Source organism: Chinchilla lanigera, unplaced genomic scaffold (assembly GCF_000276665.1).
Source record: "Chinchilla lanigera isolate Chin_1 unplaced genomic scaffold, ChiLan1.0 scaffold00083, whole genome shotgun sequence".
Classification (NCBI taxonomy): Eukaryota; Metazoa; Chordata; class Mammalia; order Rodentia; family Chinchillidae; genus Chinchilla; species Chinchilla lanigera.
This window is the reverse complement of record NW_004955484.1, coordinates 6,713,191-6,731,841: the sequence shown is the minus strand read 5'-3', so window position 1 is coordinate 6,731,841 and position 18,651 is coordinate 6,713,191. Positions and strand designations below refer to the sequence as shown.

The following is an 18,651-nucleotide window of genomic DNA, read 5'->3' as shown; positions in this document are numbered from 1 at the left end:
GAAACCACTTTGAAGATATCAATATGTAATACAGCAAACATTAATTTCCTACCACTTTGTTTGTAACTGTATTGTCTGTACTGTTCTTTTGCTATTTTGTAAAAGGTTGTCTGTCAATGTTTTCCTCCTTTTATTTTTAAAATTAAAAAAAAAAAGTATGCCTTGTTGCCTTTCTTTGGTCTGGTCCTCACCTCATTTCTTTGAGAGGAGCCCTGCTACATTACCCCCGGCTTTGATGCTTGGACCTCCTATTTTGGGTCAAATTGCATTATCCTGTTTAAAGATTTACACTTCTGTAACATCATCACATGAATGGCTGGTTTTCTTTTGACTATTGCTCCAGTGAGGCTGACACTGGACCGTATGACCAGGGGAGCTAGATGGGGCAGGATTAAGCAAACCCCCATGATCAAAAGTATAATACCTGTGAGGGTTTTGAGCCCCTCAGGAGTTGAAAGCCATCCTCTAAACAACTCCCCAGGTCCTAACCTTTTCAAGTCTGGATTGGGCCATGAGCAATCTTTTCCATCCAATCTGTGATCTCCTCTATAACTTTTCCTTCATCATCTGTAGGCAGCAGTTGCTCAGGTTAGGGTTTCCACAAACTGCTTCCTCAGAAGCAAGCAAGTAATCTAAGGCCAACCAATTTTGATAGATAGCATTATGCATTTTAGCTTGCAATTTGGCTAGTAAATTAAGAGCTTCGGCAGTTTCCCTGGTTATGATTTCCACAACTGCTTGCAGTTTGATTATGCAGTTTAGCATGTAAATGGGCGTACAGTAACCAAAAGACCCATCCTCTGCCTGGGTGACATGGCCATAATATTGGATTGTATGCTCAGGATGCCATTTACCATCTTTCCAATTGGCACTCCATAGGGCACATCATTTCCTTTGGAGATCTCTGTCCCCATATCCCTGAGCTCCTCTGGTGAGTGGGAGTAGGGAGAAAGACGTACGGTTGTTCCTAACACACACGACCCTGGCCAGTTTGGAGGGAGTACAATATAGGCTGTTTTTCTACATGTCCAGTATAGTCCACCTGGGGTCCACCATTTGGTGGCTTCCCAAGCTTCTTGAAGATGGGAGAAGTTAGACAAGGGGTGAAGATCTGGCTCAAGGTCGTCTGGGCACTGCCACCATTGCCTTTTTAGGGCAGTTGAGTTGTAAAATCCTTGGTCTAGTTATATTAGGCCTCTACCAGGGGCAGTAAACATTTTCCCCCACTGGGCAAGGCAGTTTTCCCCGATAATTGAAGTCTTGAGAAGCCAAACCTAGAAGTGGGGCTGGGGTATCCTGTTTCAATGTAAGGTTCATGGGGATCTAATTTTCTAGCCTCCTATGGCTGTTGATCCCCCATGTTGGTTCTCCCACACACACAGCAAGAAGAGATCTTTAGGGTTTGGGCTATAGTCTCTGCTAGGGCTAGAAACAAGTTTCTGGCTGTGGCAGGATAGGAGGAAGGCTGCTATTTATTTCCTCATAAAAGAAATGAAAGACAAGGTGAAATGTGACTGTATGGTGGTGGTGACTCTCTCGAAAGATAGCACAGTACTTGGTCTTTGCCCCACCATGGATCTGAATGCCACTTCGGATGTCCCATGGCCATTTGGAATCTCCTGGGTTAAGGATGATAAGATCAACAGGGTTACAGGCCTTTGATTGACAACCTGATGCAGCAGCTCCCTTCTTAAGGAGCACTGCTGTGTCTTTTTTTTTTTTTCAGGTAGCCCCTGAAACACAGCTCTAGCTGGGGCATAAAAACTCAGGTGCATAGGCACATAAACCACTTTTCTTATGCATGTACTTGTCATTGAGTCGGTATTTTTGCTTCCAGTGTAAGCCTCTGCATGGTATATCAAGAGTCCTTGGGCCTGCATGACAAGTGCCTGCCTTTTTCATGTGACAGATGTCTCTGGGTCAATACCTATAACCACATGCACATCAAAAAGTATTGACATTGGTTGTTTTGGGTTAATAATTTCTGGCTGGCTGACCAAGGCCACCTACCTTCCTAGTAGGATTGGATTTCTAACCAATCTTTACTGGAGGAGTACTGTGGGTCAAAACAAATATATTGACTCCCCTGTTGGAGATAGAATAGGTTGTTTTGTTATCTGTGCAGGTCCCTTGGAACCTTCCTTGGCATGAGAAGTGAGTGTGGTAAAGTCCAAGTAACTCCCTGGCCTGACCTGGTTATGCGAATACCCGACTTACATGATGGGGAGGTCAGGTCTACCAATGGGACCCCTGGTAAAAACAACCAACACCAGAAAAACATCCTACCCACAAGAGAAAGGTGAGGGCTAGTGGGCACCGTTCGTCACTTTTCCAGTCAGTTGGGGTGGTCTTGGCAAGGGCTATGGCGAAAATCAGGGCTAGAGATCCGAGTACAGTTAGGAACAATGGCAGCACATAACAGGCCAACCACAAAAAGGCATGCAGTACAGTCTTGGTGCCAGTTGGTGGCGTCCTCACGCTTCTCCTATGCATAGACTAGTCAGCCTCCAGAGTGGCTAGAGCAGGGCTGTGGTCTCCGGAGGGTGTGTCTGGGATAGAGGCTGACTTCTTCTGGATCACTGGCTTACATGGTGCTAATCCTAATGGGTTGGGGATGCACTCCCAGTTCTGAGATGCTGACTTCACTCTGCTCTGGTGAATCCAGGGGACTATGCTGACCACCCTTACTGTTGTGGGGGTGGATAGCACAGAAGTGAATGGGTCTCTCCAGAGGGGTTTTAAAGGCTGGACATTTCATTTCTTCATGCACACAGCATCCCTTAGCTTAAAGGAGTGAGCATCTGTGTTCAGACTCACAGGCAATCATTTCTTAACCTACTGGTGTACAGTGGCTAAGGATGATAATGCCTGTATGTGTTGTGTGAGGGTGAGATTTTTACACTTCCTTACATCCTTCCTTATGGCCTTGATAAAAGGTGAGGGCCTTCCATAGAGAATTTCATAAGGAGAACCCCATCTGTTTATTGGGACTAAACCTAGTCCCAAATAGTCCTCAGCAGGACTATTGGCAATAGTTGGTCCCAGTGCAGTGAGTTTCCTGACACAGTTTGCTCAGCTGTAATTTTAGAGGCTGGTTCATTCGTTCCATCTTTTTTTTTTTTTTTTAACTCTGGGGACGGTATACTGAATGTAGTTTCCAGGTACTGTTTAGTCCTTTGGCTACCAGCTGTACCATCTCTGTGATAAATAGCGGCTGTTGTCTGATCTTATGGTAACGGGGATTCCAAAACGGGGAGTGATTTTCCTCAAAATGAATCAGACCACCTCAGATGCCTTTTCCTTGGGGTGAGGAAGGCCTTTCCTCAGCCTGAGAAGGTGCACACAAAGGCTAACAAATATTTGTAGCCATGGGCCCAGGGAAGCTCAGTGAAGTCCACAACCACATTTTCAAATGGAACTCCCCCAATGGGACTCTGTACCCCAGGACCGGCCTTGGGTCTTTGACACAGGGCTATTATGGGCGCATGTTTCACATTGTTCACATGTTACTCAGGCTATGCTGGAGAGCTGTGGGATGTAGGAATGGTGAACCATGGCAGTCTCAAGAGCTATCGAGCCTATGTGGGTGTCCTGGTGAAACTTTTTGACAAAAGCTGGAGCCAGGGCCTTGTTGTTCAAATTTCTACCATCTCTCTGGGAGGTAACTTCCATTCTTGGCCTTAAGTCAAATACTCTTATGTTGTGAGTAATTAGGGTCTGATTCTGTCAACAGACTAGGGAGCAGCATGGTGGCCATGGTTGTTGATTCTGTTCCTTTGGAGGCTGTGAACTTTGCTTCTCAGTCTGCTGTACTGTCTCCCTGAGTGGCCATGATGCCTTCCCTTTGATGTCCCTGACAATTCATGACTGTCACTCTTTTAGGCACTCATACAGTGTCTAAGAGTTCAAGGATTTTCTTGCCATACTTTATATCTTTTCCTCCATACTTTATGTCTTTTCCTAGGCCCTTTTCTTCATGTAAAGCCCTATGATACATTGAGGGTGGTGAAGGCATACTTAGAATCTGTGTATGTATTAACAGATATTCCTGCTACCAGTTGGAGGGTTCAGGTTAGGATGATAAGTTCTGCCTCTTGTGCTGAGTTCTCTTTTGGCAGAGACTTTGCCTCAGTGATGGAATTTAGGATTGCCACAGAGTACCGTGCAGTGCATTCTCCCTCCTTCACAAAACTATAGCCATTAGTAAAATATACAGCATCAGGGTCCTTGGGGGGCTCGTTCCTCAAGTCTGGTTGGTTGGAGAACACCTGATCCATGACCTCAATGCAGTCATGATCTGGCTAGTTTGGTCTGACAGGCAATAGAGTTGCCAGCTCAGAGTCTACATTACTTCTAGGTGAATGCGGGGGTTCTTGCAGAACATCCCCTGATACCTGATTGTCTGGGCATTAGTTAGTCAGTATTGTCCTTTGTACTCCATTAATGTCACTACTGAGTGTGGCACTTGGACTGCCAATTCTTGTCCCATAGTCAGTTTGTCAGCCTCTGCCACCAATAGGGGTGTAGCTGCAATGGCTTGCAAACAAGGGGACCAGCCCTGTGTGACAGAATTGAATTGCTTGCAGAAGTATGCTGCTGGTTGATGCCATGACCCAAACACCTGGGTTAAAACGCTCACTGCAGTGCCAGTACACCTGTGGACACAAGAGGAAAGGCTCAGTCATGTCTGAAAGCCCAGGTCCAGCAGTGAGGGCCTGTTTGATTTCTTTCTTTCTTTCTTTTTTAACAGACAAAGTGGTAGGACATTGTCAATGGTTGTTATTTTACCTATTGGTATCTTCAAGATAGTTTCTTAGGAAAACAAATGGACAAATAATAGTGAGTTACAGAAAAAAATGGCAAGAAATTATCAGTGATTGTTGTTCTATACCCTGGTTTCTCCAAAGTGGTCTCTAGGGAAAACAAATAGAGCTATACATGAGTGATCAATCAAATAATCATTGACTATTCTCAATGGTTCTTGTTGCAAACACACAGTAACAAACATACATCCATTTATGAAATAGCATAGGAGCAATACAAACATTACAGAGTTATGGACAGATTGATAGGAAATCATCAATGGCTGCTGCAATACATGTTGGCATCCGCAAAGTGGTTTCTCAGGAAAACAAAGATATACAAGAAAGATCAAACAAGTAGTCACAGCCCAAGGGTTTGCAAAAAATAGCGGGTTACCTCATCAGTGACTCCCCTCACTGAGGTGTGACAGCTAGAAGGAAGGCCAGGACTGAAAAGAAGGACCGAGAGACCAGCACCAGTGTTCAGGAATGAGCCATTCACTTTTTCCTCTATACTCATGATTTCACAGGGATCCTCCTTCTCCATGAAGGTAGTTCTACAGAATCTGAATATTGGGCACCCATGTAATCCATGAAGTCTCGGTGCAGACCTTTCCGGAGCTCCACTCTCTCCTCCACCACAGCCTGTACAGTTAGGGGAAGAATGGCCTCCTGGGGAGTCTCCCGGGTGTTGTGCAAGGTCCTCCTGGTTTCTAGCTTCTGAATGGCTCTCACGTCCCCAGTCAGCTGGACCTCTGAGTCACCAGGCATTGATACTCTCGTGTTCACCGAGTCCTTGTTCACCAGATGCTCCTCTGCTGACTCCGGTCCTTTCTGGCTTTCAAGGGCAGGGCCAAGAGCGACTCGTCATGTGGCATGTTTTCCCAGAGGTTTCTCCATGTCAGGATGGTTCACGCACATCTCCAGGTGGGCTGTTTGATTTCTTTAAAGGCTTTTTGCTGTACTTGTTCTCAAAATGAAGGTTCTCATTTCACCCCTTTTTTGGCTTCATAAAAGAGTTTCATCAAGACTGAGAAGTTAGGTGGAGCTGCTTCTCTCTATGCTCCAAGGTTCACACCCTGGTGACAAGGAGGTGGGACTGGACTGTCTCTGAGTCCCAGACGAGCCCCCAAGAAATGCAGCAGGATTCTTGCACAGAGAGACGGGACATCAAGGTTTATCTTTCCAGGAAGCAACTTTATTTGTACCAGCAGGGGCTCAGTAGGCTAGTGCCCACAAGGCTGAGCCCTGGTCATGGTGGCGTTTTGCATTTTATACAATTTTTGTGTGTTTGTCTCCCTTAAATGGTAACACACTAACAAACTATAGCCTGATTGGGTACAATCTATGTCACAGAGCTGTACTAGAACTACCATGCATATCTAGGAACTAAGTACCATGTTGCTTTCTTTGTTCTGAGAAGGCCCTCACCACATTCTTTTGGGAAGGGAAGGGCCCTGCCACAATATCACCTTTTTATTTTGATTTTAAACAGAAATGTTTGTTTTCATACATCTAAGATTACTCTTTGTCCAGAGCCTGATTCTTGGAGATCAAATTAGAACTAGGTATGCAGTTTATGAGATGGGGGTCTTAAAACATCTAAATAATGATCCAGAAAGAATATCTGAACAAATACAGTACTTAGAGGAGAACTCAACATCAAGTGGGGAATAAAGTGATAGTTGAAGAATCAGAGAAATAAGTAAACAAGGAACCTCAGATGGGGTCATGGGCTGGGATGGACATGAGGCCTGAAAGGTGAAATTGAGGCCAGCAGAGAACCAGGAGCCAAGTATGGGTAAAGTTTAGAGTAAAGCTCAACACTGAAGTTTACATTTTCACTGCAAGCTTTCTCTTCTTGGGCTTTGGGTTCTAAAAGTAGTAGGGGAGAGCTGGACATTACTAGATATTCTAATCATACTAATATCAGTAATGAAGCATTTTACCATGTACCTTTTTTTATCTGGAATACAAAATTGTATATATGTATATGTATATATATATATTCACTAATCTGAAAATCTGAAATGCTGCAGAATCTTAAACTTTTTGAGCACTGATCTGATGCCACAGGTGAAAAATCAACACCTGACCTCATAAGACAGGATATAGTTAAAACGCAGGTGCACTAAAAATACTGTATAAATCTCACTTTCAGGCTATGTGTATAAGGTATACGTATCTCACTATGCATATGAAAATATTCCAAAATCTGAGAAAGCCCAAAATACATGTTGTCCCAAATATTCCAGATAAGAGATCTCTAATTTATACAGATAGTGCAGACCTTATTCGGATGAATCTGAAAAGGACAAGACACAGTACATGTAAGGAATTGTACATATTACATTCATTATTAAACATCTAAAATTCAACATGTAAGGACTGGAAAAAGGAAATAGCAAAGTGGGAAGGATGCATGAACTCATTCTGCTAAATGTGGAGCTAGCCCATGAATGTTTCTCATATTTATAAAAAATGAAAGGTAGAGGATGTCATAATAAAACATCTCCAAATTAGTTTAAAATACTTTTATAATTTAATACTGTCTGTAAAGAAAGATCACTGATGCCTTGTAAAGAGACCATGCAAAAAATGAATCTCCCAGTTCAGCAGCGCTTGTTGGGCATGCATTTTTCCAGCCGTGTGTAAGAGGGTAGAGGTAACATTAACGAAAGGACAAAGGTAGGTTTCTCCTTAACATCTATAGCCAAATCAGAGACACAATTCTTAGGACACATCAAACGCAATCTAAGATGCCAAGATGAAGGTTACAATTTATTTTTATGGTTTTAAACTATGTAAGTGATGTTACGTTAGACCTTTCCTTAGCTTCCTTCCACAAGTGTGATATTTCTTTTTTCTTGGTCTTAAATATTTTTTCAGCAGTTTGACTCTGTTACGTCTAGGTGTTTTGTTTTTATTTTTCTCTTTTCCTTTTTGAAGAAAATCCTAGTTTGGGTTCTCTGGGATTCTTGGGTCTGTGGTTTGTTGTTTCTCATTAATTTTGGAAAATTCTTGACCATTATCTCTAAATATTTCTATTTCTCTCCTTTCCTTCTTGAATTTCAGTTACACATACGTTAGGTGATTTGATATTGTTCTACAGCTCTGATTTTCTTTTGTAATTTAGTTTGAAACTTTACATTTTAAAAGTCATTACTTTGGTTGTTGTTGTTTTGGTGTGTGAATGTGGTGCTAGGGACCAAACCCAGGGCTTGTGCCTGGTAGGCAAGAGCTCTAAAATCTCTAGCCCTGGAACTTCTATTGACCTACCTTTAGATTTATTGTGTCCTATCTGGTAAGGAGCTATCAAAGAAATTCCTCATCTAGAATAATTTTTCTTTTTGATTTTGAATTTCTAACATTTCCATTTGATTAATATTCTCTCTCTCTCTCTCTCCCCACCCCTCCTTTCATTCATTTCCATCTGTGCTTAAATTTCCCACGTGTTCATGTATGTTGTCCATCTTTTTACTTGGTCCTTTAACATCGTAAAAGGTTAACATCAAGGTTAAAGTCCCCGTTTGATCCAACATTTAAGTCATCTCTGCAGTTGTTCTGAAGGTTAGTATAAGATTTGACAATGGTTTATTTTCTTTCTTGTGTATCTTATACCATATGCTTATTGACTGCTAGACATAGAAGAACTGATGAGATGGAGTTGACTAGTACTTCTGCTGAGTAATGGGCATGCTGCTCCTGCTTTCCTGGCATTCCTTTGGAGGCTGAATTTATCTAGTCAGGCATGGAGCTTGATGCCAGGCTCCAAATACTCCTAAATGTAGTTTATCTCCTTATGTTTGGAGTAGACCTGGAGTAGTAGATACTTTTCTCCATGCTCCCTTTCTACTCTGCCTGCCTGAGCCACGAGAGAGCCTCTCCATGTCCCTGCTTTCCCACATGGTGCCACAGTCTTTGTGTGTTCATTGGTACTGGGCTTGTGGCGGTGTGGGGCACAAGGCTTCTTTCTCATGGTGGTCCTACCTCAGTCTCAGGCAGGCTGTGTGTGACCAAGCCTTGCGATTAGAGTTTTTTCTCCATTCCCTCCCTTACTCCAGTGGCAGCTAAATTCTGCCTTGTATCTGTGGTTGGTCTTTGGTAGGAGAGAGTTTCTTGATGCTTGCCTGGCTGTAGCTGACCTGTGCTTGACATCAGTGCAGAGTCCAGGACCCAAGAAATGTTCCTGCTCCAGAGACAGGGCTTCTGCTTCTGCTGTTTCCCAGAAGCAACAGGTCTTTTCTTGGGGTCAAAGAGGTCTGCTGGTCCTCCCTTAGCAGCTTTAGTTTATTACTTCCTAAGAGAAGAAGGTCTGTGGACATGCCTATCCATGTTACCTTGAAGTGCCCCCAGATTACCTTTCCTGGGCTCAATCTTTCTCCCAAGTCTGAGAACCCAGTGGAGGCTCATTGAAACTGAGATGATGAGTGGAAACATCCCTATTTCGGGGGTCTCCAGCTGTTCCCAATGGACACACCAGCCTATACTCGCTCTTTAAAAATTCTTTAACATTTTGGCTGATTTCTTCTTACCCTCTTGTGTCAGGTGACCCGCTCTTTCTCTCTTGCTCTGCCAAAGGCTGGACAGTTTGCATGCCTAGTCTCTCTTTGCAAAGGCTCACGTCCCTTTTTGCAATTCAGATTGCTTGGTTGCCTGAAGACTTTGTCTCTCTAATGGGCTCAAGAACAGTGATGATACTGTAGCTTGTCTGATTTTGTCGTTGTTGCTAGAATGGGAGCAACATTCTCTATGACAGTCACCACTGTAAATGGAAATGGATCTCTGGGTGTTTTCAGGTAATGTGTGTGCACAGATACTCCACTGCTAATCAAAACAAACTCCTGGGATTAATTAGAAAGGGCTAAAGAAATGCAAAGGAGGAGCACAAATGTTCTTTCTCTCTGGTATCTGTAAGCTGGTTGAAACAATTGAAATAATATCTGTAGTGTTAACCTTGATCTTCCCTCAAGCTATACCTGAATGTTCTAAAGCAGGGTTTGCAAACCTATGGTACGCATGCCACAGCTGGCACACAGAACTCTCTCTATTGGCACGCAAGCCGAGTCACCCCAGCATCTGAGCGTCGGATAATAGTTGTTTATTCTAAACTAAATTCTCGGTATTCATGTTTAATTGTAGTGCTGGCATGTTGTGATAAATAAGCAGGTTTTGGGTTGCAGTTGGGCACTCATCTCTGAAAAGTTCCCCGTCACTCTTCTAAGGTCTTTGCACTCAAGCCTTTCCTGAAAGAATAATCAAATGGGGATTGAGGTTCCATGTCTGTCATTGCAAATTGGGCGAAGGTGCTAGAAGCCGGATGAGCTGTGGAGGTGTTGGGAGGCTTCTCACTGTATCCATGACAGCAGCACAGTGTGGAAAAAGCTATGTGAAATTAAGCAATGAACAAGAGAAAAGGAAAGACTAAAAAAAAAAAAAAAAATCCAATGACATCTTAGGTCCAGTTTTGGTGTATTGAATGTTTTGTGTAAACTTTCTAGTTTCTTTTGTTGTAAGCACTTTTAACTTGCATAGTGAAAAATAATAAACTGAAATACACAAATATGTAAGGCCATAGTGGGAAAAATATATTCAGAAATGGAAAGATTTCTGAACTTGTAGAGATAAGTTAATTTTCTATGTCACTTGTGAGTTTTTTTCTTCTTTAAAGCATTTTTTATGCATTCAATGTTCTTTTTTTTCTTTCCTTTGGAACTTGTGATTGAACCTAGGGCCTTCACATTGAGCTATTCCCTCCCCTCTTGCTGTTTTTGTGACAGGGCCTCACTAGATTGCCCAGGCTGGGCTTGAGCTTGTGATCATCCTACTGTGTTGTGATTACAGGAGTGTACCACCACATCAGGCTATGTTCAGTATTTTTTTTTTTTTTTGAGACAAAGTATTGTTACCTAGTTCAGGCTGCCTTTGAACTCACTATGTGGCCCAGGCTGGCTTCAAATTCACGGTGATCCTCCTGCCTCAGCCTCCTGAGTGCTGGGATTACAGGCATGTGCCACCATGCCTGGCTATGTTCAATATTTTTAAGCAAGTATCCTATTGTGTTCCTGAACCAGAGTTTGATTGCTAAATCAATATTTCTTCAATTCTAAATGTACATTTTTTGCACTTTAATCTGTAAAATTGGAATGTGTTTAACATTTGATCATCTGTCATGGCATATGGGAATGCTTTTTTTCTTTTTCCTGGCAAATACAATAATGGTATGTCTTAAAATTGATGGTATCTTAGATTTGAGGAAATACAGTATTACATCAGCAATTTTACAGATTAATAAACTAATAACATCTGATTTTTTTTTTTTTAGAACTGGGTGTACCTTTCTTGACAAGGAGTGATACATGTCTGTATTTGAGATGTTACATTTATATTTTAAAAATGAACTAAAGTATATTACCTTTCAACTGTGATACAAAATGTGCCTCTGCTCCTGTATGTGTATTTTTATTTTCCCCTTTTCATTTCATTTTAATCCTAATCTTTGCAGAAAGGCAATCACTTTATTTTTATTTTCTCTATTATTTTCACAGCAACTAGCAGCATGTACTTGATGTTCTTACAGTGGTCATTCAATATTAGATGAACGTAGAGAAACTGCTCAAGTGACAATTTGACATTGTAGTTCTCCCCTTTCTTTAATGGGACAAGTGTGTCTAGGGGAGAATACTTCAGGGTCATAACCATGTCTATGATGCAGGAGGCTATAGTAGGAAAAATTCTTTAGCTCCTTATATTTAAAATTGTATTTATGTTTATAGTAAATTATAATTTGTTGTTTTTAACTTAACAAAAACCCAGTTGTCTTGATTATAGTGCCTAGATATCAAAGGAAGACTGACTTTACTTCCTTTTCTGCAATGAAAGACTGATGAAATAATGATGTTTTAAAAAGTTTGCTATTCATAGCCACTAATAGCTTCAATTAATGAAGGGCAGAAAATTGTAGTTATATAAAATACATTCATGACCTTGACAAGAAAAAATACACTTGGGTCTAATGGATTTGCTGATTGTCTTTGATGTTGTATTATAAATATATCTAGGTGGTAGGTCAGATAATTTGGGAAAGTAAATGTTCTTTCTCACTATCAACATAGAATTGAGAGCTGTTCTTTGAAAAGCTGTCACTTGCACTGGAAAATGGGGCTGTATAAAGAAAACTGTTCCCTTCTTTACATTGACTTGAAATATCTTCTTTGATTGGGTAACTTCTCTTAGATAAAGGGTCAACCATTTCCCCCTCATGCATACACTTATCTCTCCTCTAACACAACAAGTTCTCTGACCCAGATATTCCCCCATACCACTTTTCTTTTCACAGTGCCTGGGATTACACCCAGGGCCTTGTGCAGGCTGAGCAAATGCTCTACCGATGGGCTACATGCTGGGCCCTCTAGGTGTTTTGAATAGATACACAAAGAGGAATAAAATTGTGTAGAGCAAAATAAGTACTTTCAAGTCAGAGTTTAGACATGTGTATTGAAACAAAAGGAGTCTTAATTGGCCCTCTCTCAAGCCATTGGGCTCATTCTTATTTGAAAACACTTTTTTTAAATTAACAAACACACATACATTTAGAAACTAACAAAAACAATACAAGCAATACAGAATTTCAGACAAGGTGATAGGAAATTAACAATGGTTGTTGTATTACATATTGATATCTTCAAATTGGATACTCAGATAAACAAATATACCCATGTAAGACTGATCAAATGATTAAACATTAACTGTTCCTTTCAATAGAGCAATAAAAGTCAGTAGTACAACTATGTTAGATGCCCCGTGTATACATATATATGTATTTTTCTCTTTCTTTCTTTTCTCTTTTCCCTCATCCCAGTTTCATGAAAATATTGTTCTAGAAAATCTACCTTTTCTCCTTATATTTAATAACTGTGGAGTATAAATCTAATGCATAGTGAGTGCATATATATCAACATTTATATCAAAAGTAAAAGGGAAACAGGAAAGAACTTGTCCATTAGGTATTTGATATATATGGAGTGGTCTTTGAGGTTGGCTAATGAATATTTTTAAAAGATTTCAAAAGGATAACACATACCAAATATGCCACCGTAAAGGTGGAAAGAATTTACAAGACTAATCACTAAATATTGTGTCATAACTTCAATTTTTCTTGAATGTATAAGAATGTATTAAAAATAAATTGTAAAGGTCTATGGCTTTAATGAAGGTTCATTCAGAGTAGTGTGGGGGAAAAAAAAAAGCCCTTTTGTAAAATATGGAAACCATCTTGAGTTAAACAAATGCCAGAAAAAATTATAATTGTAAAAATGAGATGTCGACTATCGTTATTACAGTGGCTGTGTTGTTTCCAATAACAATTTGGCGTTTTATTTAGTCTGTAACAATCTACAATTGAAATATAAAATAAAGATTTTTCTTTTATTTCCCTCTGAAGTTCTGTGCCAAGCTAAGCAGAACTGAATGAAACATCTGTGGGTGATTAAAACAAGCTTTCCTATGGGGTTTTGAAGAGAAAGTAAACATGGATTTTATCCATAGTCAACAGCATTTACAAATGTACAGAGAGGAAGCTACTGAGTTTTTGAAGAATGAGCTGCTAGAGAGGAAATAGAAGGATGGAAGGGCAGATGGCAGTAATCAGTTCCATACGGCGAAAGGCTTCTATTGAAGGGGAAAAAAATGACAATGAGCTGCTGTGGTCGGGTGCTGTTTTACTGAAGCAATCTGTGTCTTGTATTCTCTCTTTGTCTTTCTAGAACAGTCCCATCTCAAGAAGCCAGACAAACGGGACTCACATACAGGAAGAGGTTTGTGCGGGAGTCTGCGGGTCCTCGTGAGTAGGCCGTGCTTCTGGAAGGGTTCTCCAGGCCGGTGGAGCTCCCACCGGATGCTCTTGCATCTCTTCCACCTGGAACGTGAAATTCTTCAGTCCTTCCTGCTTTACTTTATTGAGGGTATGTCGTGTAGGTGTTGGAGAACACTGATTTGGCACCAAACTGGACTCAGATTCCCTCATTTACTAGCTGTGTGAGCTAGGGGAATTACCTAAACTTTCCATGCCTCTACAAATGAGAATTGTAATATAGTAGTCCCCCTTTATCTGTAGGGGACACATTCTCACACCCTCCCCAGTGGTTGCCTGAAATCATATATATATTCTTTTCCTGTACATATAGACCTAGGATAAAGGTGAGTTTATAAATTAGGAGCAGTAGGATATTAACAATAAATGATAAAAAGGAACAATTATAAAAAATCCTATACTAAATGTTATGTGAGTGTGGTCTCTGTCTCCTTACAGCTGTGGGTGTTGGTTTGTGTGTGTAGCGTGGTAGTGCTGTGTGGGACAGAGAGTGGTGGTGTGAGATTCATCACATTGCTCAGTGTGACAATTTAGAACTTAGGTATTGTTTACTTCTGGAATTTTTCATTGATATTTTTGGATAGCAGTTGACCATGGGTGACCAAAACTACATGTAAGGGAGAACTTGTGTCCCATTTTACACAAGCTACAGGTAGATTTGTGAGTGTTAAAATAAATTAATCCTTCTAAATGAATTAAAACTAGTATACCAGAATTCCCCCAAAGAGCTATAAAAACACACATTCCAAGGCCTCACTCCAGACCTCCTGGAACGGAATCTCTGTACTGTCTTGATCACAAACCACTTATCAATAAATGGTTTTCAATAATTTACTTTCATGATAAGCTTGTCCATGTATTTAGCAACCTACATGTACTGTTTGTTGGTCTAATGTAGCATATCATTTTACAGCACACACAAGACAGGCGTTTTAAGTGTGAGATTAAAAAAAGAAACACATGCTAAGAGTTGGGACCTCCTTTTGCATATCCCAGCAGGTGAGGACTCAGAGGTCCCCGGTGGGGACTGTGTCAAGGTGAGGTGAGCACAAGGGAGACATTGAACCCCACTGGCTCAAATCTCTAGCCAACAACATAAAACCAGAGCTTTGGTAATCAGTTTCCTCATGCCCTGCCTATGTGCCAAGGCCAAATGTAAAACCCTGTTTCCACTTCCCTGTAGTTTGCATTGCAATAATATTTTTGTTTACTTTTACCCTTTCGTTCTTTGTACTTTTTAACATTGCCAACCAACTCACTGTTTGCACTTGTGACCTTGACAGTGTTCAGAACCCTCTGTTCTTAGCCATAGGTATCTGCAGCTTTCGTAAGGATGCAGCGACCTCTTTGAGTTTAACTGTTGAGAGAGGTCTCCTCACTGCGGCCTTATTTCAGTTTCTCAGTGCTAGGTCCCAGTACCGTGTCTCAGTTAATGCTGCTTCTGCTGCAGAGGTGTTAATCTTCTTTTGTTTCATCTCAGAGCCTTTCTCTAGCTTTATAATTACCCTAGGTGGCAACAGCTCTTAAGAACACACTCTGTCACCTTGAAATCAAGTGAGTTTTAGCTGAAAATTCAGGCAAGGTCTTAAAGACATTGTTTCTTTCAGTTATGAATGGAACGTGACAGTCCTGGGTTAGGATGATATTTAGATGTATCCCATTACTCTGGATAACGTGGGATGTTGACATTTTATTCAAACATGTAATCCTTGTCATTGAGTGTGGGCAGGAGAACGATTGCTACCTAGAGGAGATGCAGTACAGGATGGCACTACCAAGAAATGACATAGAGACTTCAATAATAGCAGTAATTATTTTCCACTTGTTGTCATATCAGTTTTACAGTTCATGCGACATCTTAAGGTATTGTCTTCATGATTTGAGGTGGTTGCTGTGGCTCTGAGCAATGTTTAGGGCATATCTCATCCTACAGATCATTAAGGATGTGCTAACACTGATGATATAGTTATTTAAGTAAAGTAGTTCATTTATGGGTCCTTAGGAGCCCTTACTTTTTTGTGTTTGTTACAAGGATTGAACCCAGGGCCCTTATATTCAGCTACATCCTCAGACCTTTTTACAAATTTTTTTTGAGACAAGTTCTTGCTAAGTTGCCCAGGCTAGGCTCAGACTTGGAATCCTCCTGCCTCAGGCTTCCAGCAGAATTACATCTTGCAATCAGAAGAACTTCACCGTTGAATTACTTGTGGATGTGCTTGCATGTGGGTTAAATCGAATATTCTTCGACACAGTTAATATGTTGAAGATAGAAAAATAATTTCTACTTACTAATACCAACTTTGTGGTAAATACTTAACAATACAATATGGCAGCACGTGTTGCTATTTGTTTAGACAGATTTAAGAAGAAGTTTTTTTTTTACTGAATTTGAATATCTCATGCATATTCCATATACTGACCTATAATTTATAGATTACTTGAATACAATAAAATAAACAGAGAAGTTTAGAGAATTCAAATCTTTCAAGGCTCCTGGAGGAACACGGTAAAAATCTAGAATTGAACATGTCTTGTCTTCTCCCCTCAAAATCACACAAGAGAAAACAACACATAAAGTCAACAAGGAGGGGAGATCCTTGGTCTGAGTGATGAGGAGGCATCAACGATTGAGATTTCTGGGTAAAACCATTGCAGACAGAGGCAGTGATAGGCCCTGGGGTAGAAATGAGATTAGGTAATGGAGGAACAGTGAGGCCTATGGGGTTTGATGAGAGTGAGGAGCTAGAAGACAGTCGGGCGGGGAGGGAGGAAAAGTCGGCAGGAGTTTAAACATGTGGGGCTGATGGGTCAAAGCGAGGAGTTCGTGCATTCTTACAGCAGCAGGCAGCACTGTGGCATTGTAGCAAGAGTGTGGCAGGATCCCTTTGTTCCTGGGACAGCTGGTGAAATTTGAATAAGGCCTGTGGGTTAGGTAATAAAATTGCGTTGATGTTAGCATTGCGATTTTGATAACCCTGTTTATGTCAGAGAAAGTTCTTGTTTTGGAAAATACATCTGGAAGCATTTGGGAGTGGGGAGGCTGAATCTCAAATACTTCATGTGCGTATGTGTGTGGGGGGAGTGGTGAGCAAATGTAGTGCTGTTATTTTTTCTGGGAAATTTGGGGAAAGATTACACAGGGATTTTTGGTTTTATTTCTTGCATGATTGCAATTTTTCTGTTAAGTCTGAAGTCGTTTCACAAAGCACGGTAAGAGAGAACCAAAGCTCACGCTGGGCCGCATGAGGAGTGCAAATGGGGAAGGAGTGCAAGTGGGGACCAGCAAGAGATCAGGACAGCGATCTTGTAGAGCAAGGGCAGGAGCTTGGATGGGGGCAGAGACAATGAAAAGGGAGAAGAGTGACCAAGATTTAGTGTACATCAGATTCAGTGTATATCAGATTAAAGATGTACATTTGCTCTTGGTTTTGCGGAGAAATATCTGATTGGTGAAGGAAAGGCACGCTATGCGCCTGAGGGTTCCATGGCTATGGTGATGCTGTTTCCTGGTCCAGAAGCAATTACTCTGCTATAAAGAAAGCTAAACTTGAGTCACTCATAGGAACATGGATGCACCATGAGAACATAATGTTAAAGGAAATAAATCGGATACACAAGCTTGAGTATGGTTTCTCTTGTATGAGAAACTGAAATTATAAATAAAGAGCAAAATAAAAGATCATAGGAAATGGGAAGGTAGATCTTTTTCACATGGGAAGGGGATCAAGAGACGGAGGAGGGGGAGGGAGAGAAGGGGAAGGGCAGGAGAAAAGGATTTTAGATATGTTATGTGCTGTAAACATTATGTAGTGCAAACAAGTACTAGTATAAAATAAATAAAAAATGCAAATGAGGGCACATTTGGATCATTTGCAGCTCTGTTTCATTTTGTTTTTGTTTTTTTTCCAGTACCGGGATCATTTGCAGTTCTGATCAATGAGCTTTTTGCAGAACTCTATTCCATAACATGACCAAACAAAGGCTTCAAGTCCTAGCAGGACCAGTGAATACTGCAGTTTCATTGGTGGGGTCTCCATCTTGGCAAGCGCATCCCACTTATTACAACAGAGTGAGCACATGCAGGGGGCGCTGGGCACTCCGCACTGCACTGTGCCGCACAGCTCACAGCAGTGCCTCACTGTTGTCAGTGGGTCAAGAACATGCTGGAAGATTCGTTATGTGTAAGAACTTCTAGAAAATAGATATTTAAGCTATGAAAGTAATTAGAGCTTGCTGTAATAAACAAACAATATGGAAGTAAAAAATACAATTTTTCCTCCCTTCTAGTTCCATGCTCCAGAAATAACCTCCATCAGGAATGGGGTGGTTTTCTTCCAGACATCTGTGCCTGTGCTGTACCACTATTTCCAACCCTCTCTTCCATACATGTATGTAACATAGTTTAATTTTTTTCAGTTTTAAAAATCAGTTATCTCTTGGCCCATGACAAATTTCCTGCAGGTATAGCCAGGTTAGAACAATGCTGATGATTTCACAGCTTTTTGGCTCAACAATCAGGCTGTGGCTTAGTTGGATGTTCAGCCTCAAGGCATCTCATGAGGGTGTAATTAAGGTATTGGCTGGAGCTGTGGTCTCATCTGAAGTCTTGACTGGGGAAAAACCTGGCTCCAAGCTCACTCCTGTGGCTGTTGGGAGGATTCACCTCTTCTTGAGGTTCTTAAGACTGAAGACCCCCCAGTCAGTTGCTACTGACCAGAGGTTCTTAAGACTGAAGACCCCCCAGTCAGTCTGCTACTGACCAGAGACATCCCTCAGTTCTTTGTGACACAGGTCTCTTCATCCAACATGACAGGTAGCTCCTGTTCTAGTGAGTGAGCCACCATCTCCTGGTAATTAATCTTGGAAGTGATATCCAGTGACTTGTGCCATATTCCAGGTGTGTTCAGCCCATACTCAGGAAGGCATCACACAGGAATGTGAATGTGGGAGTCACAGGGACCATATGTAAGACTGCTG

At 41.2% G+C, this 18,651-nt stretch overlaps 1 long non-coding RNA gene across 1 annotated transcript in view; it reads left to right on the top strand.

The window, feature by feature from the left end:
- LOC106146554 overlaps positions 1-17,916 on the top strand; it is an 88,263-nt gene extending 70,347 nt beyond the window's left edge. The window contains exons 2-3 of the long non-coding RNA XR_001231042.1: positions 13,568-13,765; positions 17,584-17,916. This is a non-coding gene — a long non-coding RNA (uncharacterized LOC106146554). The remainder of the gene's footprint in view (positions 1-13,567; positions 13,766-17,583) is intronic.
- Positions 17,917-18,651: the final 735 nt, after the last annotated feature.